The sequence below is a fragment of the Chiloscyllium plagiosum genome, unplaced genomic scaffold (genome assembly GCF_037043375.1).
Source record: "Chiloscyllium plagiosum isolate Xiang-an unplaced genomic scaffold, Cpla_swu_hap1 HiC_scaffold_48, whole genome shotgun sequence".
NCBI lineage: Eukaryota > Metazoa > Chordata > Chondrichthyes > Orectolobiformes > Hemiscylliidae > Chiloscyllium > Chiloscyllium plagiosum.
In genome coordinates, this window is record NW_028270186.1 from 26,008,022 (window position 1) to 26,029,971 (window position 21,950).

The window sequence follows — 21,950 nt, forward strand, 5'->3', positions numbered from 1 at the left end:
CATATAAATATAAACATCCATCAAAACATAACATTGCATGCTAACATTTATTAAGCATAAACATGAAAATAACCTAGTTTCGGTAGGATCTGAAACAGACACATAAGCACACATTTTAGATAGCACTAATGAAAAGTGAACACTCACAAAGACATTACAAGGTAAGCATAGGCAGCAACGAAGTGGCATATTAGCATGATGATGCTTACACAATGTGAATAGACCAAAATTTAGGTGCACAAACACATGAGCACACCAGCAGTAAAGGAACAGGAATATGTTTATTCACGCACAGACTCCAACATGGGCAAGAGTGAAGTAAGAGACTTTTATAACCACATACACAAACATTAAAGGGAAACCAAACATACCAAGCAGTAGATCAAATAAATTAAGGGACACAGGTTCAAAAAGTTATTCCTAAATATACAGATCCTACAAACAAAAATATGAAGCAATGTCCTGACTGTGATGTCACTTATATTCATGATTTGCCAAGCAATTGGTCACCAATACATAAAGACGGGAATCACATTTGAACTTTTATTCAGAGATGGCTACAATTTTCAACTAAAGTGCTGTCACAGCCTATATTTAAAATATAATGATATAATTAAAATCATCATTCGTAATAAGCATTCCTCAAATAATAATATCCTTAAATAATAGATGAAAAGAAAAATAATTTAAAACGTTCTGACATGGACAATGAAGAAAGAACATGTGCAGTTAGTATTTGTAAATTCTTGCTGAGTCAATAATACACTAATAGATACAGATAAGAGTCACACTTGAGAAATCCCTGACTGTTTTATGAAGATGTAATGGTCTCTAATTACATGACTTGGATGCAGATAGATCGATCTGGTTCAATAAACAATCTAAATGCGTTCTCTCGGCTTGATATTCATAGATTCAATAGATCGAACTTGGATTGAAGACTATGAGGATGATAACAGCAACATCTGGACAACTGCTTCCACGTTCATCACCTTGTTCTTCCTGAGTATTTTCTACAGCGCTGCCGTCACTCTGGTGAAGGTGAGAATAATCACATCTTTCTCACGCCAAGCAGCCCAATATGTTTTGTGAAATCTCTAAGTGTGCCATTAAATAAACATTATATCTGAAAGTCCCTGATCATAAATATCTGCGTCATTGCTTTCTCTCTCTTTTCCAGGTTAAGTGAATGAGTTATGGACCCCTTTGATTTTCCTGATCTGCTTATCAAGGTCTCTGAATTCCCAATCTCCAATCTGTCCTGTTGCTGACTCTAACAGTGAGATTACTTCAGTTTATCAGCGTGTAACTGAGACAATTATTGATGGATTTTCCTTTTTTACTTTGATATCTTTGAGATGGTTGTGGTTGGAATAATTTGTAGCTTCCCAGTTGTTTGAAGCCCATTTGTTTTGTTTTTATTTGTTCCTTACTCAGAATGGTTGCCTACCCTTTCTGATGAGCCTTTGTTTGCCTTTCTTGTGACTGTTACTGATGAACAGAAAATTCCCAGTTCACAGCACATGTGTTCTCGTCTCAATGTGGCATCCAGCCATTATGTTCACTTCTGTTAGCTTTTACATCAACCTTTTGGATAAAGATGCTTTCTGAAATAGTTAATAAATCTCGAATGAATATGCACTAACCTTGAGTTTGCTTAATTCTTTCTTCAAGGCCAGTCAGTAATAATACATTTACCCACATCCTACTCCTTTCCCAGCCAAATACTTTCACTTGTTCTGTTTGATTGTATTTTATCCAGCCATTTAGTTTAATGCTGCGCTACCATGCAGCCCACTGATGTGAATACATCTTTCTCACGATATGCCTGATGGAACACTCCAGAGGCAGAATGATTAGAGAACATTTCCGCTTATGCACCAAGGGTCACGGCCTCGGGTCACCTCATGATAATTTTATAGGTTCCACCAGAAGCCGAAAAAAGGCAGACAACGGAGTTTGAAAGTTTACTCTACACTGTCTAAACTAAAAGTACTCCCAATGTCAGGGCAGCCTGGGTTAGTAATGCAGAAATCGCCACCGAAAGCGCCCAATGAAACATTCATCAGCCAAAAATGTCAACGTTCAGTCAGGTATTCAGACACAACACGTGCACAATCCAAGGGCGGATTCTCAGAACTGGAGTTTTTCCCATACATAAATCTCATGGAGCGCAATTCCTGGGATCTACTTGACACACCATACCTGTCAAATCCCAGGGAATGAGACTGAGATCTGTCTGATACAGGGATATTACTGAACAGCAACCCTCAAAAATAATAAATCAGAGGGCGCTGTGACCAGGCAAGGCACAGCTCATGAGTACTTGAAATATTCAGCCATTGAGATCCATATGACGCAAGACGGAATTGAGAACCAATCATAGCAACTGGTCACAGAGTCTGGAAACTATCAGCAGAGGAGAACATTCTCAATTTCTCAGAGTTGGTGCGGTGTATCATCCCGGGAATAGTGTTGTGAATCAGTCACGCACCCAATCTCATAACTTTGCATTTTTTTCAAAAACATGGCACCTGAAACTAGATGCAACATTCCAGGTGAGACAAGAGACTTTTTTATTTCAGTTTAACATAATTGCTTTGTGTTTGTTCTTTACAGCGTAGGGTGATGAAGTAGGGTTTATTTGCTCTTCTGTCCACGTGTCATGGTACATTCCCTGATTTGTGCACATACACACGGGGGATCCTCTGCTCCTTCACCCCTTTGGGTTTACCCCCTTACTATTGTATGTTCCCCTGAGTTCATCACAAAACAAAGAAGCAGGTCACACCTCCCTGAGACTGAGATCTATCTGACACACCGATATTAATGAATAACAATCCTCAACAATTATAAATCACAGGTTGATTTCGATCAGGGAAGGCAGAGATGAGAAGTTCTGGAAACCCTGCTGCTTTCCATGTCCTTTCCCACAAGCCGTCTGTCAAGCTTTGAAGCTCTTAGCTGTTCTTCCAATATCCTAACATTTTATTTTAAATTGCTATTAATATTTTTCTGTAATTTTGTATTATAGACCAAAGCACAGGTTGAACCAACAAGGACTCCAAACACTGAATGGAGTTCGTTTTTTAAAATTCTTGTTTCTATCCATAATTTTCCTTCCATACAATGTAACCTTTTATTTCCCATCACCCAAGTCACCCATAGTATCTTTATTTTCAGCTACTAACCAACACCAGTAAATTGAATAATTTATGTTCAAAGTCCCTCCCATCATCAAAGGTACGGCAGAAGTAGGAAGAGCTAGAAGGAGATTGGAGTCAATTTTTCTTGTGGTGAAACATTACTACTGTTCTAACACAAGGCATTTCTGAGGGATGGTCTAGTGAAGCTATGTGGATGGAACTCAGAAATAAGAAAAGCATGATTACTTTGATGCGATTGCAATAGTCCCCCCAGTAGTCAGAGTGAAATTGAGTAGCAAATATGTCGAAAGATCTTATTTATACGTGAGAATAATAGGATTGGAATAATAGCAAATTTTAACCTTCTAAACATAAAGTCGGACAGCCATGGTCTTAAGAGCTTGGATGGTGAGGAATTTGGAAAGTGCTAAAGTCAATTTTCTTCATTAATATGCAGATGTAACTATCACAGAAGGAGCAAACCTGACCTACTCTTGTGATATAAGGCAGGGCAAGGAACTGAATGGTTAGTAGGGGAGCTGTTGGGGGCCGGGGTCATAATGCCATTAGTTGTAAAATATTTATGGAAAGGATTGGCATTATATATAAGTTAATGTTCTTAATTGGACGAGGGCAAATTTTAATAGTATGAGACAAAACCTTTCAAGGGTTGATTGGAGTAGACTGTTTGCAGCTCAAGGGACGGCCGGGAAGAGTGAAGCTTTCAGAAGTGAGATAACGGGAGTTCGGAGGCGGGATGTTCCTGTTAGTGTGAAGATAAGGCTGGTAAGAGGAGGGAACATTGGAGGAATAAAGATATTGAGGTTTTGGTTCGGATTAAGAATGAATCATATATTAGATATAGATAAATGGGATCAAGTGAATCTCGAAGAGTACAAGAGGTGCAGGGACATTCTAAAGAGGGAAATGAGGAGGGCAAGAAAGGAAAATGAGATAGCCTTGGGAGATAATGTTAAAGATAATCCAAAGAGATTTGACTAGTACATTAAGAGCAAAGGGGTAGATCATAGAGTCATAGAGATGTACAACTTGGAAACAGATCTTTCAGTCTCACTTGCCCATGCTGACCAGATATCCTAAACTAATCTAATCCCATTTGCCAGTACTTGGCCCATATCCCTCTAAATCCTTCCTATTCGTCTACACACTCAGATGCCTTTTAAATGTTGAAATTGCACCAGCCTCCACTGCTTCCTGTGGCAGTTCATTCCACACACACCATCCTCTGCATGAAAAAGTTACTGCTAAGGTACTTTCAACTTTATCCCCTCTCACTCTAAACCTGTCCTCACGATTATAGGTTTAGATGAGACTCCACCCACCTCAGGGAAAAGACCTTGTCTATTCACCGTATCCATGCCTCTGATGATTTTATAAACCTTTATAAAGTCACCCCTCAGCCTCCAACGCTCCAGGGAAATCAGCCCCAGCTCATTCAGCCTCTCCCTATATAACTCTACATGGCTGTGAATATGTATAAGCCTTGAGGGATGGCTTCATAAATCATGTTGCATTTTATATAAATGCTTTTTTAAATTATCATTTAGTATAAAATGGAGGATGGGTGCCTTTGCAATTTCATACCAGTAGCCCAGTAAGACCTGGGGAAATAAACTGCAACAAAAAAATGGACAAAAAGTGATTGCACTACGGATAATCTCACCATATCATTCGTGTAAAAAATAATTCCCTATTTTGACCTTGAAGTTAATAGAGTCTATTAATTAGTCCTGTGTGTGTAATAATTTTCATCTATCTGTCATTCTACATTCAGTTGTTGTAGTTACCGTGTGGATTACTGCACCTCTCTAAAAATTCAAAACAAAATTAAGTAAAACTGCAAATTAATATTGTATCTAATTACTACAAAAAATTAGCAATCCAATGACACCAAATTGGAAAGGAATGTTGAAATGTAGCCAATTCTGAGGAGTACAAGAAGTTGCAAGAGATCATTAATTAATTTGCGGTATGTTCAAATAATTAGCAAATGAAGATTAACACAGATAAACGTAAGGTGTTACATCTTGGTAGGAATAATGTGCAGGTCACTTATTCAAAGATGCACGTCTAAGTGAGGGAGAGAAACAAAGGGATCTCAGACAATGACATCAGTCACTAACAATTTCACCACAGGTTCCGAAGGCCATAAAAATGCAAACAAAGCTCTAAGTTTTATCTCTAAAGGGATAGATTTGAAAGTAGGGACCCTATAAAAATTTGTTTGACTATAATTAAGAGTATTGCCTGCAGTTCGAGTTGACATATTATAGAATGGATGAGAGAGTGTGAAGAGAAGATTTATAAGAATGCTACACAAGTTTCTGGCAGTGTATATCAAGGAAAAATTGTTGCGCTGTTCACTTTTCTCTTGAAAAGAAGGCTGACAGTTCTAAAATTATGAAAGATTTTGAAGGGAGAAGGTACAGAGAAAACATTACACTACGGGTTGAACATAACTAGAGGCTGTCAATATAAGATGGTACCTCAAGAAATTCAAAAGGGAATTCAGAAGAAACCTCTTCACTGAAAGAATGATGAGAACGGGGAATATGTGACCAGACGGAATAGTTGAAATCATTAGTTGAGATGTATTTCAAGGAAACTAGGTGAGCACTTGGAAGGGATGGGAATAGAGAATTACAATGGGCGATTTAGATGAGGAAAGATGAGAAACACCTTGAGTGGAACATAAGCGCTGGCATGAACTGATTGTACCAAATGGTCTGTATTTCCTCTGTAATCCTATGTAGAAAATCACCATTGTATGAAACAAAAAGTGTATTAAAAACATCTAGAAGAATTATAATGTTTCTCACAAAAAAGTCTCAAGTATTCAGCACTGAATGTAAATGATTTTATCACATGGCCACACTTCACTATTTGCTTGCTAGCACTGAAACAGCAGTAATCACAGTACTCTTACTAGGAGCAGGAGTAACCCAGTGTCCATGCACCAATTGGGGGGTCTTAATGACTTATTAATGGTCTCAGTAGGACCTGCCAACCTGGTCCCGGGAATGTTGTGAACATCTAGCCCTCACGGCTTCTTTCACTCACTTACTCTGATTTCCAGTTCCCGTAATGATCGCCACCATGGACAGGAGACTGTTCCAGTATGCAGATGGGATACCCTGTTATGAGCCATAAGGTACTTCATTAGGAGGGACATCCTGCAGGTGTGTCTCTAGGATGCAGGAGAAGGTCTCCCACACAATGGAGGACCCACCTACTGCTAACAAACTGCCAGCATTGGCGGGAACAGACTCTACATTGTCCACCTGAGTGGCCATCCTTTCCCTAATTTGGGATCAATAAAATACTATGGAGGTGGAAATATGAGAGCCACTGAAACTCCTTCCTCCCTTATTATTATCCACCTAATGACCTTGCAGCCTGTCCCTAGGGGGCTGATAGAACCCAGTCCCATTGCAATATTCAAGAACATGAAGAGCTGGCAGACTGGTCAAAATTGATAAAGCTTAACACAAACAGTCTTGTCCTGAGTGTTAAATTCTAAAGTGTAACTTGAGATGAGTTCAATAAAAATTGCAGAAGTACCGAAACAACCACTTCCATCCATCAGAAACAAATTTCTATGAATGGGAACGGCTGGTCCGCTATTTGGAATGGAGCAGTGCATTTGAAACGTTAATGTGGAGCAGCAATGTTATATGATGGATGTGTGCACAGTTTGAAGCTGTTTGCTGATTCAGTTTTGCTAAAGCTTTGGCAGATACATTCCAATTAGAATCAATTAAATCTGCCAAAGTGGACATTAAATACTCACATTTATGAGATGCTTTAACATAGTACATAGAAAAGTACAGCACAGAACAGGCCCATTGGCACACGATGTTTTGCTGAGGTTTAATCCTAATGTAAAATATAATAACAACCTACACACCCCTCAACTCACTGCTAAACATGTGCATGTCTAGCAGTCGCTTAAAAGTCCCTAATGACTCTGCTTCCACCACCACCACTGGCGATGCATTCCATGCATTCACAACTCTCTACATAAAGAACCTACCTCTGACGTCTCCTCTATACCTTTCTCCTAATATCTTAAAACTATGACCCCCCTCGTACCAGTCAATCCTGCCCTGGGGAAAAGTGTCTAGCTATTGACTTTATCTATTCCTCTCATTATCTTGTATACCTCAATCAGGTCTCCTCTCTTCCTCCTTCTCTCCAGAGAGAAACGTCTGAGCTTATTCAACCTTTCTTCATAAGGCAAGCCCTCAGTCCAGGCAGCATCCTGATAAACCTTCTTTGAATGCTCTCCAAAGCCTCTTTCTTATAGTAGGGCGACCAGAACTGGACACAATATTCCAAGTGTGCTCTCACCAGGGACTTGTAGAGCTGTCGCAAAACCTCACGGCTCTCAAACTCGATCCCCCTGTTAATGAAAGCCAAAACACCAAATGATATCTTAACAACCTTATCCATTTGGGTGGTAACTTTGAGGGATCTATGCACTACACACCCAGATCCCTCTGTTCCTCCACACTGCCAAGAATCCTGTCTTTAACCCTATATTTATTCGAGTCCGACCTTTCAAACTAGAAAAAGATGCACCAAATGCCAAACAGGGGAAGTTTATTAGCACGTATCAGAAGAGTTAGGACCAAGACCAAAAACATGAAACCGGCTTTTAAGCAAGCTTTCAAAGAGAGAATGAGTACCAGAGGGCATCCGAGGAAGTTTATCAGTAAAGTACAGCTAATTAAGGGGCTTGGCCATACTCATGGACAAAAAGATATAAAGCAATCAGAGAACCAAAGAACAGAGTGTGTATATAAGGGGTACAAGAGACAGGGTGGATCAAGGCTTTGAAGAATTTAGAGATAGACGTAAGTTTAAACTCAATACATTAGATCTCAGTCCTTTCTCTATAAGCACAAGTTTAAGTTTACCAGTCTTGTCCAGGCCAGCAGTAAATGGGATTTTTATTTGCACTGTGCACATCTCCTGATTTCACAAGATATCTTAGTTTTGTAAATGCAATAGAATGCATTTTGCACCGTTTCAGCAATTCATTAAATACAAATTGACCAAAGTAAACAACTTTCCAAAGCTGTCTTTCAACTGCCAGACTGATACAATATACAAAGAGGATCTTCATGAACAAAGTGGGCTTGTCAGGGGGTTAAATCATTTCAAATTCGAAAACTAGATTCCATTTTAATCATATCAGCTGGATGTTGGATACTCCATTAACAAAAGGTACCCAAATTCAAACGGTTGTTTGCAAATTCTGAAATATTTTGACATAAAGGGAAAAAACATTTTATACTGAATAAGAAAAGAGTTCTGATGCTTTGGAAAGTGCACAATGATTGATCGAGATGTTCCCAATTGGGAAATGGACTGGTCAGATGGTGATGGACAGTTGACAACTGAACTTTGTTATGTTTTCAATTGGCAGGTTGCCTGAGTGGTCAAGGTATTGTCATGCCAAATGAGGCAGAGAATGGCCATCACCAATTTAGTCGAATCACAACAAGCATTGGCAGTTAACTGCCAACCATCACCTGGTCCACTCTCCATGCCTTTACCAATCAGCACTCATTACCCAGACAGATTAAATGCTTTCTCCCTTTCCATTGGAATTCTTGAGAGTGTCCTGATAAGTACAATATTAAAGACTTAAATAAAAAAATACTTTATTTTCATCAATACTCAAATTTCCATGTTGTACCAGTTGGCAGAGGTGAAACTTAACTATAATGTATCAGGCCTACAATGAACTGGTAAAGTTCTGCACTGGTCTCAGAGGAAAACCAGCAACAATGTCCTTGTGGAGACATTACTTTGCGTTTGATCCTATACAACAACAATTTCAAAGCCATTGAGGAACAGAAATAAATAGAAACAAACCACATTCACATACACACAACACACTATTATTTAAAGTAATAGAGAGAAATTCTGCACTAACAGAAATCCTCATTGTCATTCTGAATACTGAATGTGGCACCAAAAGCACCTTTGTGATAATGACAGTTTGAAAGTCTAGCCCATATTGGTTTGCAGCAGTTGAAGAATTAGTCCCGGTTAGTTCCGACACCCGTATGTGACCATAGATTCAGATTGTTTTTAAAGGCAGATATCAATATGAAGTTGCACAGTGGCAGGAGCACGGCTATCCTATGGACAGCGCTAAAGAGATCTCACACACATTGGCCCTTTAACAAAGAAATGGGGCAAACCTCAGAGATAGGGAAATGTAAATAAAGGAATCACTATCAAGATTTCATCCAATTTGATAGTAACTGATACCTGATCACCAAATTCAGCTGCCACTTCAAAGGATGAAAGAAGCCCCATAAGGAGAACTCCAAATTTCACTTGATTCTGTGTCACATTATCGCAAGAGAGCTTTGTACTTGTCTTTTGGCAGATATCATTTTTTTTCCACAAACCACAGAGATCAGAACCGAATAGTGCAGAACCACATCAAAACTCATCTCCAGAAGCTGTGTCAATGGGTGTTTGGGTTTGCAGTGCCTCTGTATTCTAAGCTTTGGCCTCAACTTCTCGCTGATCCCTAGTTTTCTTGATAAGTTGCAGTTCCAGTCCGTTTCTATTTCATCATTGTCCCAGATTATAGAGGTTTCAGTATCAGTGAATTCACCAGAATAGCGCATTGGTTAAACCAGCAGTGGCTCCACTGAAAAGGCTTTTAAATCTTGAGGTTCATAGAACAGCACATAGTTATCCATGTTAAAAGGTGTAATAACAATTAACAACATTATATTTGATCTGCTATATTTCCCATTACTGACTGCAATGAATCTACCTCATGGGATACAGAAACTCACCAATGTGAGTAAAAACCCCTTAAACTTTGGGCAAAGCCCAGGCTATTGACTTAAGAGAGTAAACTCCATACAATAATGCAACAAAGAAAAGCAGATTGAAGTCAAATGATGCACAGGTTTGATAGAGAGCAAAATCCTCTCTACCCTAGCAGAGTAGAAAAGTTGCGCATTTATATAACATCTTAATAACATCTTTGTGGGCGGCACGGTGGCACAGTGGTTAGCACTGTTGCCTCACAGCGCTAGAGACCCGGGTTCATTTCCCGCCTCAGGCGACTGACTGTGTGGAGTTTGCACGTTCTCCCCGTGTCTGCGTGGGTTTCCTCCGTGTGCTCCGGTTTCCTCCCACAGTCCAAAGATGTGCAGGTCAGGTGAATTGGCCATGCTAAATTGCCAGTAGTGTTAGGTATAGGGGTACATATAGGGGTATGGGTAGGTTGCGCTTCGGCGGGTCGGTGTGGAATTGTTGGGCCGAAGGGCCTGTTTCCATACTGTAATGTAATCTAACCTAATCTTAATGCCACCTCAGAGTATCCTAAACATCTCTTTCCAGATCTCTGAAACAAGTGCAGAACCCCTGGGGCCACTGTCAACTACATACTATCAAACCCAGGGAATCATAGATGGAAATATCAGCATGTGCCCATGTAACAGTTTAAAATGTGTTTAATACCTCCGCTCGAATAACTAACAAAATTTTTTCGAGGTATGAACAGTAAATGAGAATATGTCACTTGGCCCTTCAAGCCTGTTCCACCATTCAATAAGGTCCTGACTGACCCGATATTAACAAGCTTATAAAACATTCCGCTGACAATATCCCACTTTCGCTTCTCTCATTCTATCATTTTAGTATATTCCACTACATATCTATTCTAATCTGGAGAATAGTTTTCCTGCTGTTAGTCACTGTTCCACAATGTACTCCTTTCCTCATTCTCGAATTTAAAGAGCCTGCAATGCTTTTCCTCAGCCTATTCTTTAGACAAGATAAAATAGATTGCAACAGACTCCACTGTTTGCTTGTACTTGACACAATGAGAACTATTGAAATATTTCAATACACTCCTTTGGTGAAAAATATAATTTGTTTTAATCCTTTAAAACCGGTTCAGTTCGTTTTATATTTGCATTGAATGGTATTTCAGTTTGATCCAGATGTTAGTATGAAATGAAATATTACAGCTCTGAGCTTTGTCTCATTCTCCTTTGGTGGAAGTTGGAAAGGAGTGCTTTCTTACAACAGAGAGTCAAGAGAGTGAAAAATGAACGGCCAAGCTGAGTAATAATACATGCAGGTTCTGACAAAGCCAATTTTCAATCAGAGATGTTCGATACAACAACTGAAGTACTTTTCATCATGTCGTCACATGTCAGAAATGTGATATCTAATTTGTGTACCGTGAGAAAAGCAGGAAGGAGATGATGACCAGATCGTCTGCTCATCGGGATTGAGCGATAAATATTGGCCGGGGCACCAGATATAATCTCACTTTAATTAAAAATAATAAGGGTCCCTTTAGAGTGCAGAGTGGCTTTGGTTTAATGCCTCATACACGTCTGATGTGCAGGATTATCTCAGGATTGCACTGCCGTGGCAGTATCAATTAGTGTATTCTAACCCCGAGGGTAGATCTTGAACCCTCCGACTCAGCGATCAGCATTATACTCAGTGGCACCTGAGCAACACACAATGCTCTGACAAGTGGCTTATTATTTACATCCCCAGGGATTAATGAAGCAATTAAGGGCAATTGCACCAATTCTGTATGAGATGCAAAACAGACCTCTGATGATAGAATGATAGTCTCCCTACCCTTGGTCAGTAGGCTTAAGTTCCTAAATTAGATTTAGTAGACTTGGATTCCTGTCCCACCTACTCCAGAGGTGTGTCATACATCGCTGAACATTTTAATTTTAAAAAAAGGAAAACCTCTCAACCAATGGGCTGATGTCATTTGGAAAATGCAATATGTGTAATTAGGAACCAGCACTTTGGGTCACCTTTGCTGATTCCCATTGTGTTCTACTGGAGAAGGTAATTTCTATCAGTGTCCACCCGTTAAAGCTACAAAAAGTTCTCTAATATCTCTCCTCAGTAGGTCATTCTTCCCTTTTGAATATGGGCAGTGAGCACTCAGTCCTATCTCTTTTTTAGCAACAAATGGCTACCTTGCTTCCAGCCTGCTATCAGCAAGAGGTTAACTTGCACTGTCAAAGTGTGGCAATACAGAGAACAACCCTCCCCATACATGACCCAGGCAAAGATCACAAGATGCAGCACGAGCCAGTGTTTATGTCCAGAATTAGATAAACAGGAAGGATGTTCTCCACTGGGGAGTCCCGAACCAGGCCCCACGGTCTAAGGAGACTGGCTCGGGCATTTTGGACTGAGATGAGGAAACTTTTCTTCACCCTGACAGTGGTGACTCTTTGGAATTCACTGTCATAGAAATTGATTGAGTCCAAAACATAATAGATTTTTTTTCGGACTAAAGGGATCAAAGAATGATGGAACAGAGTACTGAGTTGGTTAATCAGCCATCATCATTTTGAACAGCAGCGCATGCTTAAGGTGCTGAATGGCTTACTGCTCCACCTATTTCTGTGACCATTCTGTGGCTTGAAGAGATGTATTTTGTTCAAAAGTTAATCAAGATGATTGTGAATTAGACATTCCTCAAATTAAATTGAACAATGAGGACGTTCTGGAAAACTGGGATAAACTGCTGAGTTACTTCCAGATGAAAATCGAAATGACCTGAAAGAGTTAGTATAATCACATGGGGAGATGTGTGGGAATAACCTGGGAATTACTAATCTCACGACACATAATATTGATTGAGGAAATGCTGTTCCAATCAAGCAACATCCTACAGACTTAAACTTTGAAGGGTGGCACAGGTTCAGAAAGAGACTGAACACATGCTGAAGCATAACATGGTCGTACATTGGATCAAACTTACTTTTTGACTGTCACTTTCTTTTCTCGTGAATTTAAATTGTCAACTTCCTCAGAATTTGGACAGAGTTTGGACTCCATGTTTGTTTCTCAGCTTCAATTGAACGTAAGGATAAATTAAGACACTTCAAGCAAGCACTTTCAACTACAATTAAAGAGGCAGCTTGATATAGCACTTGGGGAATGGGATCGACTGTTATGTGGAGAAAGCATGATTAGGCTATTGAGTTGGACAATCAACCATGATCGTGATAAATGGCAGAGCAAGTTCGAAAGATTGCATGGCCTCCTCCTGCTCCTATTTTCTACGTTTCTAAACCGGCTTAAATACCCAAGAAAACTGAAGATTCAGAATTATAAGCCGTCATCAGATGATTTAGGTAAACAGGTTAAACATTAGATTTTCTAGTCAGCATATAAAGTTAGTCCATATGATTTCCCAGTATTGTTGCTTGAGGCTGAGATTACAGTTCATTAGAAGCTTTCCCACCACTAAGATGAATCTGGTTTCTGGATTTATCCAGACAATTTTGAACAAAAATATTTTAAATGTTGTGATTCTCCAGTCTCTGATTCCATGCCTCTATTTGAACAGGATTAGGTTGTTGTGGATATTACCACTGCAGCTTCAATGCTCCTCTTCTCTGTATCCTCAGATGTCTCCAATTCAGTTGTTATCAGCTACCAACACTCAATGACAATCAGCCTTTCTGAATGAAGCAGAAATAGCTGGAGATGCTCAAGTGTCACAGGGCTCAAAAACATTAACTCTGCTTTCCCGCCACAGATGCTGTCAAACCTGCTGAGATTCTCCAACAGTTTCATTTTTGTTTCAGATTTCCAGCATCTGCAATTTTGATTTATTTTAGCCTTTCTAAAATTCTGTCAAACTTCATCTCATCCAAGTCTCAACGACTGTTTTTCACCATGAATTTGGGCATGAACTTCCTCTTCACAATACCACAGCCAGGCCCCTGCACCTGTGAATTTTAAACAGGGGATTCATGATAATTGGCCCCACTCATTCTTTTGCCACCCTTTCACTGTTTGTGACTAATGATGACTTTTAGATTCCGTTTTAAAGTTAGCTGTCAGTCTCCCTTAATCTTTATTTCCGCTCTGAACTGTCTATATTTAGCACGGTTCTCACTGGGGTTAACAATAATCCATATTCTTTGCAACGTCATGCAGGGAATTAGAGTATTGTTTTTGCCACCATTTCCTGCTTGTGGAAATGTTAAGCTGTACTGTACAGCTGAAGCTGAACATTGCCCAGATTTGTGCTCAAATGCCCTTGCTCAAATGCCCTCTTGACTCATTGAATTCAACCCTCCTCCAGCTCAGAACTTTTCTGGATTGTTCCTTGTTCGTTTTATACACAAGCTAAATTCTTTCGATACAAGTATCAATGCTCCTTAAATGATCCCAGTCTAATATTTAATGCATTTTATACATATTGTGTGTATGCACACAAATTATGAAGTTGGCAGTGCAGATTGAAGATATCATTAGGATTCTGAACATTATAAATAGGACCATGGCATGCAAAAGGGAAATTATGACAAATGGTTATAAACAGTCCTGCTTTTCCCTCATGTCTAGATTTTATGCAGCACGCTTCAGGAAGGGATTTGAGAAGGTGCACAAAAGGTACACAAGAATGGGACCAGAGATGAGTAACTGGACAACTATTTGGATAGTTTCAAGAAGCCCGGGCTGCTCTTTTTGGAGAACTGAAGATAAATAAGACATTTTACAAGTGTTCAAAATCATGAGGGAGTTGAATAGAGTAGGGTAAAGGGTAGGAGAAATCATCCGGATTGGTTACTCTGTGGAGGGTTGGTGTGGACTTATTGGGCCATGTGGCCTGTTTCCATACTGTGCGGATTATATTTAAAAAAGGTTTGAGAAGAAAAGGACACTGATTTAAGATGATCAGCAAAATAAATCAATGGTGATAAGGAATACTTGAAAAAAAAGCATAGTTTGGAAACTGGAATGTTCTGCCTAATGGTATAGTGGAGGAGGCAACTTCAACTGAGGTCTTCAAAAGGAATCTACAATTTTCATAAGGAGAGGTTTTGCAGTATCACATAGTAAAAGGACTTGGGAGTGAACATCGGCAAGTTCCTCTTTGAGAGCTGATCAAATCATTGCGTCTGATCTGTTACCATTGATCGTTGTATAACATTGCGCAAACTACCAGCTCACCAGTTTTTTCCTAATGGTTTGTCATATTCTGATATAATGACTAACTTAATTAGGTCAGTTAGTTCTTTTGCCAGTCAATCAAACTGCTCTCTCTTTGATCACATTGAGCTTCTTGACTATTGTTGCAATTAAACCAATCACCAGGTGAGCGGTGAAGATTCCAATGCTCCCGATTTTACCCTTGTAATGGTGAAGTTAATGAGGGGGTAATGACAAAGCAGTATACCTTGAATCCCAGTCTTGTATTCTTGCTAATGTTATTAGTTATTGCTGCCATCACCACCCATCCCCCTAGAGTGTATTGGCAATGCTGTCCTATGATCTGGAAAATGTTGCTGGGACGTTATTTGTTTTCAAGATGCATCATGAACCAACATGTCGTGTTGGCATGTGGTTCTTTTGAATCCACAGGATGTCTACAGTACACCACACTGAGGGAATGCTGCGGTTGGGGTGTGGAAGAGAAAACCATTTATGTAGTATGTCACCATTGTTTATAGCCATTTCTGGGCTATGCAAGACCTTCATACTAAAAAACAAGCAAAAATCAACCGACCATTGAAAAACTTTGGATGTTTTATGCTGATTCAAGATTGGTCTCTCAAAATAAGCCAAGCATTTCTGAACGAGTCAAGCAGTTGTTTTCTGTGATTGTTCTCATCTGTGTTAGTGTTCACCACACTGCCATTAGATGCCTTCGTGAGGCAACCCTGACATAATCTTACAACAACTGCCAGCACTTCCCTTTCACAATATTGGATCCCTAACATAGCAGATTTAAATCTGACATTATACCAGACTTACTTGCCAATCTGTTTCCTTTTGTTTCTGACAACCTTAGGTTTCCACCTAATTCACAGTGTGAGGTGTCAACATTTTCAAAGCTGCAACTCATCATAAACTACCAGTTAGATCATTTTAAATATGTGCATGATCACCAAGTTAATATGTGGCACTGCTTATCAACATCGAGAGTTTTGGCTGTGAGGGCAGGAGCTGGTGGTTGGGGAGTAAAGAGGTCAAATAAAGACTTTCTGCACTGGCACAGAGGGAAAACATCCCAAATGCAAGGATGTAAGTTTAACTTCCTGATCTTAGAAAAAGGAATTCACGGCACGGTGGCACAGTGGTTAGCACTGCTGCCTCGCAGCGCCAGAGACCTGGGTTCAATTCCCGACTCAGGCGACTGACTGTGTGGAGTTTGCACGTTCTCCCCGTGTCTGCGTGGGTTTCCTCCGGGTGCTCCGGTTTCCTCCCACAGTCCAACGATGTGCAGGTTCGGTGAATTGGCCATACTAAATTGCCCGTAGTGTTATGTAGGGGGTAAATGTAGGGGTATGGGTGGGTTGCGCTTCGGCGGGTCGGTGTGGACTTGTTGGGCCGAAGGGCCTGTTTCCACACTGTAATATAATCTAATCTAATCTCTTCACATACTATTGCTAATTTAACCCTTACAAGCATAATTTGTAACTCAATGTTTGATTCAGAATCCGAATATAGTAATTTCTCATTTTTCAAATTCACTGAAGGTTCATGTCATATTTGTCAGTATTGGCTGTATTGTTGAAAAAAAAATATTATTTTTCCTTTCCTGCTCCTTCATCCATCCGGAGTTTACTGCAAGATCTGACCATAATAAACCCAGATGTAATTACAGGCCTCTGACCCAGAGCAGTGTAATGACCTCACTATTTAGGCTTCGATTAATTGATGACATCAGTGAAACGGTGTGGATGTGATGCTGCCTGTATTGAATTCACCATGAAAGCACTTTATAAGTTTGATTCAAAAAAATAACTATTACTAGGGAATATGCCTGACTCCGTGGATACACATGGCCTCTGGTCAACTTAAATTATAAAAAGTGCGAAGCATTCAATGGCGACATTGTATGGGAGATAGACAAGGCGAGGAGACCAGGAGCTGGTCCCAATCCATAGCCATATTTCATCAAATGTCACCAAAGTCTGGAGACCATGGCAATGATTTTGGAGGGAGTGTGGAATGGTGGGTGGGGGAGTGAGGATGAGAAGGAAAGAGAAACAAAGAGAAGCGATGAGATGCGGTGGAACCCTATTCTTCAGTATTTTCACTATAGCTCCAATGGCCAGAAACAGAACCTCAATATTGATCAGCAAGTAATTTCCCGTCTCAGCATTTAGGGTGATGGTACTACTGTTTAAGACAACTCTGTCACTAATATTATATTCCTTGGGAGGCAGTCTAGCAGCCTCTTTAATGTCGCTGCTGTTGTCTGAACTGGCATTTGTCGCATTGCACAAAACATTTTAAAGGAATCAGTGGTTCTCCAACATTCCCTTTTCACATTGTTGTATTCCAAATGAAGCATAATTAAACCACATCAAAATCAGATCAAATCAAACTTGCTTCCTCATGGTTGCCCTCACGTCTGGCAAACTTTGATTCCCATCCTCCTGACAATCTGGTCTGTCAAAATGTCCCCAGTCACAAGTCATCATGAAGCACAAATTAAGCAAAAGGCTTACACCTATAAACAACTTGCAAACATTTGGAAATAAACCCTGAAGATCAAAAGGCTCTATTGAGAGCTGATACAACATTTTTTTTTTTTGAAAAAGAGGAATCACTCTACTCACCAGGAGTAATGCAAATATTGGGAGGGACGGTAGTCTGGAATGGTGGTGTTTGCTATAGCACCGAGAGATGTTGTCAAGAGGAATCTTACAGAAATTCCTTTTCTCCAGAAATTCCTGTTCACATTACATTCTCTTAAAAAAGGCCACTTTCAAAAGCTATGACTGCAATATATGCTGCCCTTTTTTCAACTTGCACAGAGGTTTGCAGGACACATGGTCAGTTCTTTTTGAAGAGATGGGGTGAGGGGAGGTGTCCGATGTAATAGTATTGGGAAGCAGAGAGTTAGGTAGTCAATATGTTTTCAATATGTTTATCCTCACTGCACAGTCCAGTGCTTTGAAGTGAACAACTGAAGGCCTGAACATTGAAGGTCTGGAAATGATTATTGAACGACTTTGTGTTAATGCATGCTCAATTATTCACTGGTTTTTAACTGTGAGTTGGTAGGATTTAGAAAATGGCAGGTAGGGACTCTGGCACCTTCTCATTGCTAAGCCATGCTGACATAGACCAGTTCTCCTTGACAGCTTGACTCTCCATGATCTTTCAAGCCTGCCTCCCTCATTTCCCTGATTGTGCCCACATTTGCAGCCTCAGCAATAATCAGTATGAACAGTAGAGCTCAGAAATGTGTTGATCTGTCCTCCCTCTTACTGGAGAAGCAACTCTTGAAACTAAGCTGCGCTGTCAACTGATGAGTAACCCTGGCAAGAACCTCTTCATTTTAGATTAGAATGGAGCTGGAAATGCACAGCAGGTCAGGCAACATCTGAGGAGCAGGAAAATCGCCGTTTCGGGCAAAAGCCCTACATCAATGAAGAATCTCTTCATTGGTCACTGCTGGCAATATACCATCCTTAGCATACGCCAAAACCTCCAGGTTTCAGTCCCAGCATAAGGTCTGCAGCATTCACTGCAAGCTTCACCTAAAATGTTTTTTTACAAGACTAACGAAAGAACAAAGATTATATGCCAGTCAATACTTTAATGTAAAAGAACAAACTGTGGAAGTTGACAATCTGAAAGAAATACAGAAGTTGCTGGAGAAACTCACCATATTTTGCAGCATCTGTGGAGAGAAATCAGAGTTCAACTTGAGTCAAGTGACCCTTCTTCAGAGAGAGCTGAAGTTGTGAACATTCAACGAAAAACACTAACTCTGCTTTCACTCCACAAATGCAGCCAGATCTGCTAGCTGTTAGTAGACAGTCACACATTGTGTTCAGCTTACTTTTCAATGACCTTCTTAGTTTCTGGAGAAGCAGAATCACCAGCTCCCTTGCACTTTCAGCAGTTGATGTTTTCAGAGCTGCAAATGGTCATCAAGTGCCATTAAGTCAATTGAAGCAAACATTTACGTTCAGAATAAAAACAATTTTAGAAACTTGAATAGGAGTGTCAGGAATTCAAGTCACTGACAGTTAGGCTAAAACATGGAAATAAAGGATGTGACAAACCCATTTCTTCAATACTTTCCACGTGTTGCACAGTCTAGAAAAGTCTCAAGTAAAGAGCTTAGGGCAATTAGAGAAGGGCAACTAACTGCCCAATTTCTCCATTGAAGAGTTTTGGATTCTGGTTCTACATACAGGATTGACTTTTCCTCATCAATGGGTATTGGCTCAGCAATTGCAAACATTAATAGAGGCACAGAAAGGTTTGCCACTCTGCTATTGCTCCAATTGATCCTTCAGCTCTTTAGATTTGGCCGTTTCCTTCTTGGGATAGTGACCGAGCAACAGTCCACATCAGCAGCATGCCAACATTAGTGGTACCATCATTCACAGCAGCGCTGGGTCCAGCTCTCAGTCCAAGCAGCAGGGCTCCACCACAATTCACAACATTATTACTGCAAATGGCTTGTTTTTAAGAAAAACCACCACAATCTAACTTCTAGAAAAAATACACACTTGGGAGGCAGAGCCCAGCAATTTCCGTCATGTGCTAACTATGGCCTGGAATAGCGTATTTGACATTGTTCTCGGATGTATGCAGAAGGAAATATCTACATAACTTCACAGGAATTGTTGGTTCTCCAGCAATAACCTTTATTCCAAATACAATATTAATCAGGAATTAAATTGCACTTTGGATCAAACTGACTCTTTAATTTCTTCAGTTGTTCCTGAAGGACGATAGGTTTCATTTCCAGCGCAGTTTGGATTGTCGCACTTACCATGCCTGCAATTGATCATTAAGATAAATGAAGTTATTTAAATAAGCATTGGGCTCCATCCCACAATTGTGTTCCAGCTGTTTGAAAGACTGAAGATTCTGGATTCAGGACTGCAGCCTGCATTCAGCCGTTTGAGTGAAACTGGTCACACTCCAGATGGGTGACTGCAATAGATGGTGAATTTGTTCTTCAAAACCTTTGTTGCTGGTAATAACGATTAGCGACAGAAAGGGGATATCAAGTTCTTGAATGTATTCATATTCAGAGTTTAGAAACTTCAATATCAAAATGCAAGCAAACTTACAATGAAGTGTCTTTGATGTCCTCTCCTAATACAATATTCTTGAACCAAAATTCTAAAGGCCTAATTCTAATGCAGATAACAGAGTGGCAGTAATGCAAATGCTCTTGCCTGGAGTGGTGTTCCCTGCGCTGCTGTGTGATGTTTCCTGAAAAGTACCTAGAAAGTAATTTCCTTTCTATTTTGTATACTCTGAATGAAACAAAACATTAATCACATATTGTTTTCAAACTTACTTTTTTCATGATAGATTTTGGAGTGTACAGTTTTCCATCGACCTTGTACTATGGACTATCAGGTGCTCTGCTAATAGTCAGAAAAGTGTTATTCAGTCATTTTAAGCGTACATCTACATCCACAATAAAATCATCGCTATAAACCTGAAACATTGAGTAAGTATTTCAAGCCATGGACAGCTAGTTTTGTAAAACTAGTTCAAGGCACAATTACAGTAGATGGTGATTTATTACCCCAAAACCCTCATTGACTGTTTGCAAGACAAGATAATGCGGCTGGAGTGTGGGAGCAAAGAAAGGGAGATACAATGCAACCAATTCATTTCTTCAATACTTTATACTTGTTGAAACGTCTCAAAATTTCTCAACTAAAGAGCTCCAGGCCCAAATGGAGACGAGGCAATCAATTTTCCAATGTCTCCAATGAGGACCTTTGGTACTGTCTCGACATACAGGGCTGAATTTTCCACGTCAAATTGCTCTTGCCAAAATTCTGATGAGTCAGGCCAAATGGAGGGGAGATAAGGAGCAAAGCCCAATCCCTTCTGCACCATTATATTATCTTGTCAGTGGTGGGCAAATGAAGGCACCAATTGAGAGCCACTCATGTCTGTCTGTGTTGTGAACAATAGAGCTCCTCAACTCCCACAGTGAGCTTTTGCCTGCAAATCTCTTTAGTACAGGCTCAGCAATACCCATCACTAATGACAGCAAAGGAAACGTCGTTGCCCTGCCTTCACTCTGTTATTGCTGTTAGCTCCTGGGATCATGCCATTTCAATAATGGTTTGTGACCAGGCAGCAACTTCTGTATTAGCTACTGTCAGTACCATGCCACCCTTGGCACAGCCAACCATCGCGTTATAATCCAGCTCTCAGTTCAACTAGCATGCTTCACCAGAATTCATAAAATTATGACTGCAAAGGTCTTGTGTAAGAAAGAACACCATCTTCCAACTTCTGGATGTAATACATATTTTGCGGGTTAAGCTGAGTGTGGTAACTAGGGCCTGCTACATGGTTCCTGGATGCAGAAGGAAATATCTACATAACTTCACAGGAACTGCTTGTTCTCCAGTAATTGCCTTGGAGAATATAATATCAAATGAAACACGAATTACATAAAAGATCAAACATATTTTGTAGTTATTGCAAACAATCCTGGAGAACTATAGTTTCCATATCCCAAGCAGTTTGGATTGTCAAACTTGCCATGCCTGTAACTGATCAGGCAAGATAAATTATGTCCTTATGTTAGCATTTGCCTCCAGCTACTATCGAGTGCCAGCTATTGAGTATTATTGATGTGCGGAACGTAGCACAGTGGTTAGCACTGCTGTCTCACAGCGCCAGATACCCAGGTTCAATTCCTGCCTCAGGCGACTGACTGTGTGGAGTTTGCACGTTCTCCCCGTGTCTGCGTGGGTTTCCTCCGGGTGCTCCGGTTTCCTC

General features: G+C 40.1%; 1 long non-coding RNA gene across 1 annotated transcript; it reads left to right on the forward strand.

Annotated features, from left to right (window-relative positions):
- The first annotated feature begins 295 nt into the window (after positions 1-295).
- LOC148135763 (uncharacterized) lies at positions 296-1,645 on the forward strand. Its single transcript, XR_015754866.1, has 2 exons — positions 296-1,041; positions 1,181-1,645. It is a non-coding gene; the product is annotated as an uncharacterized LOC148135763 (long non-coding RNA).
- Positions 1,646-21,950: the final 20,305 nt, after the last annotated feature.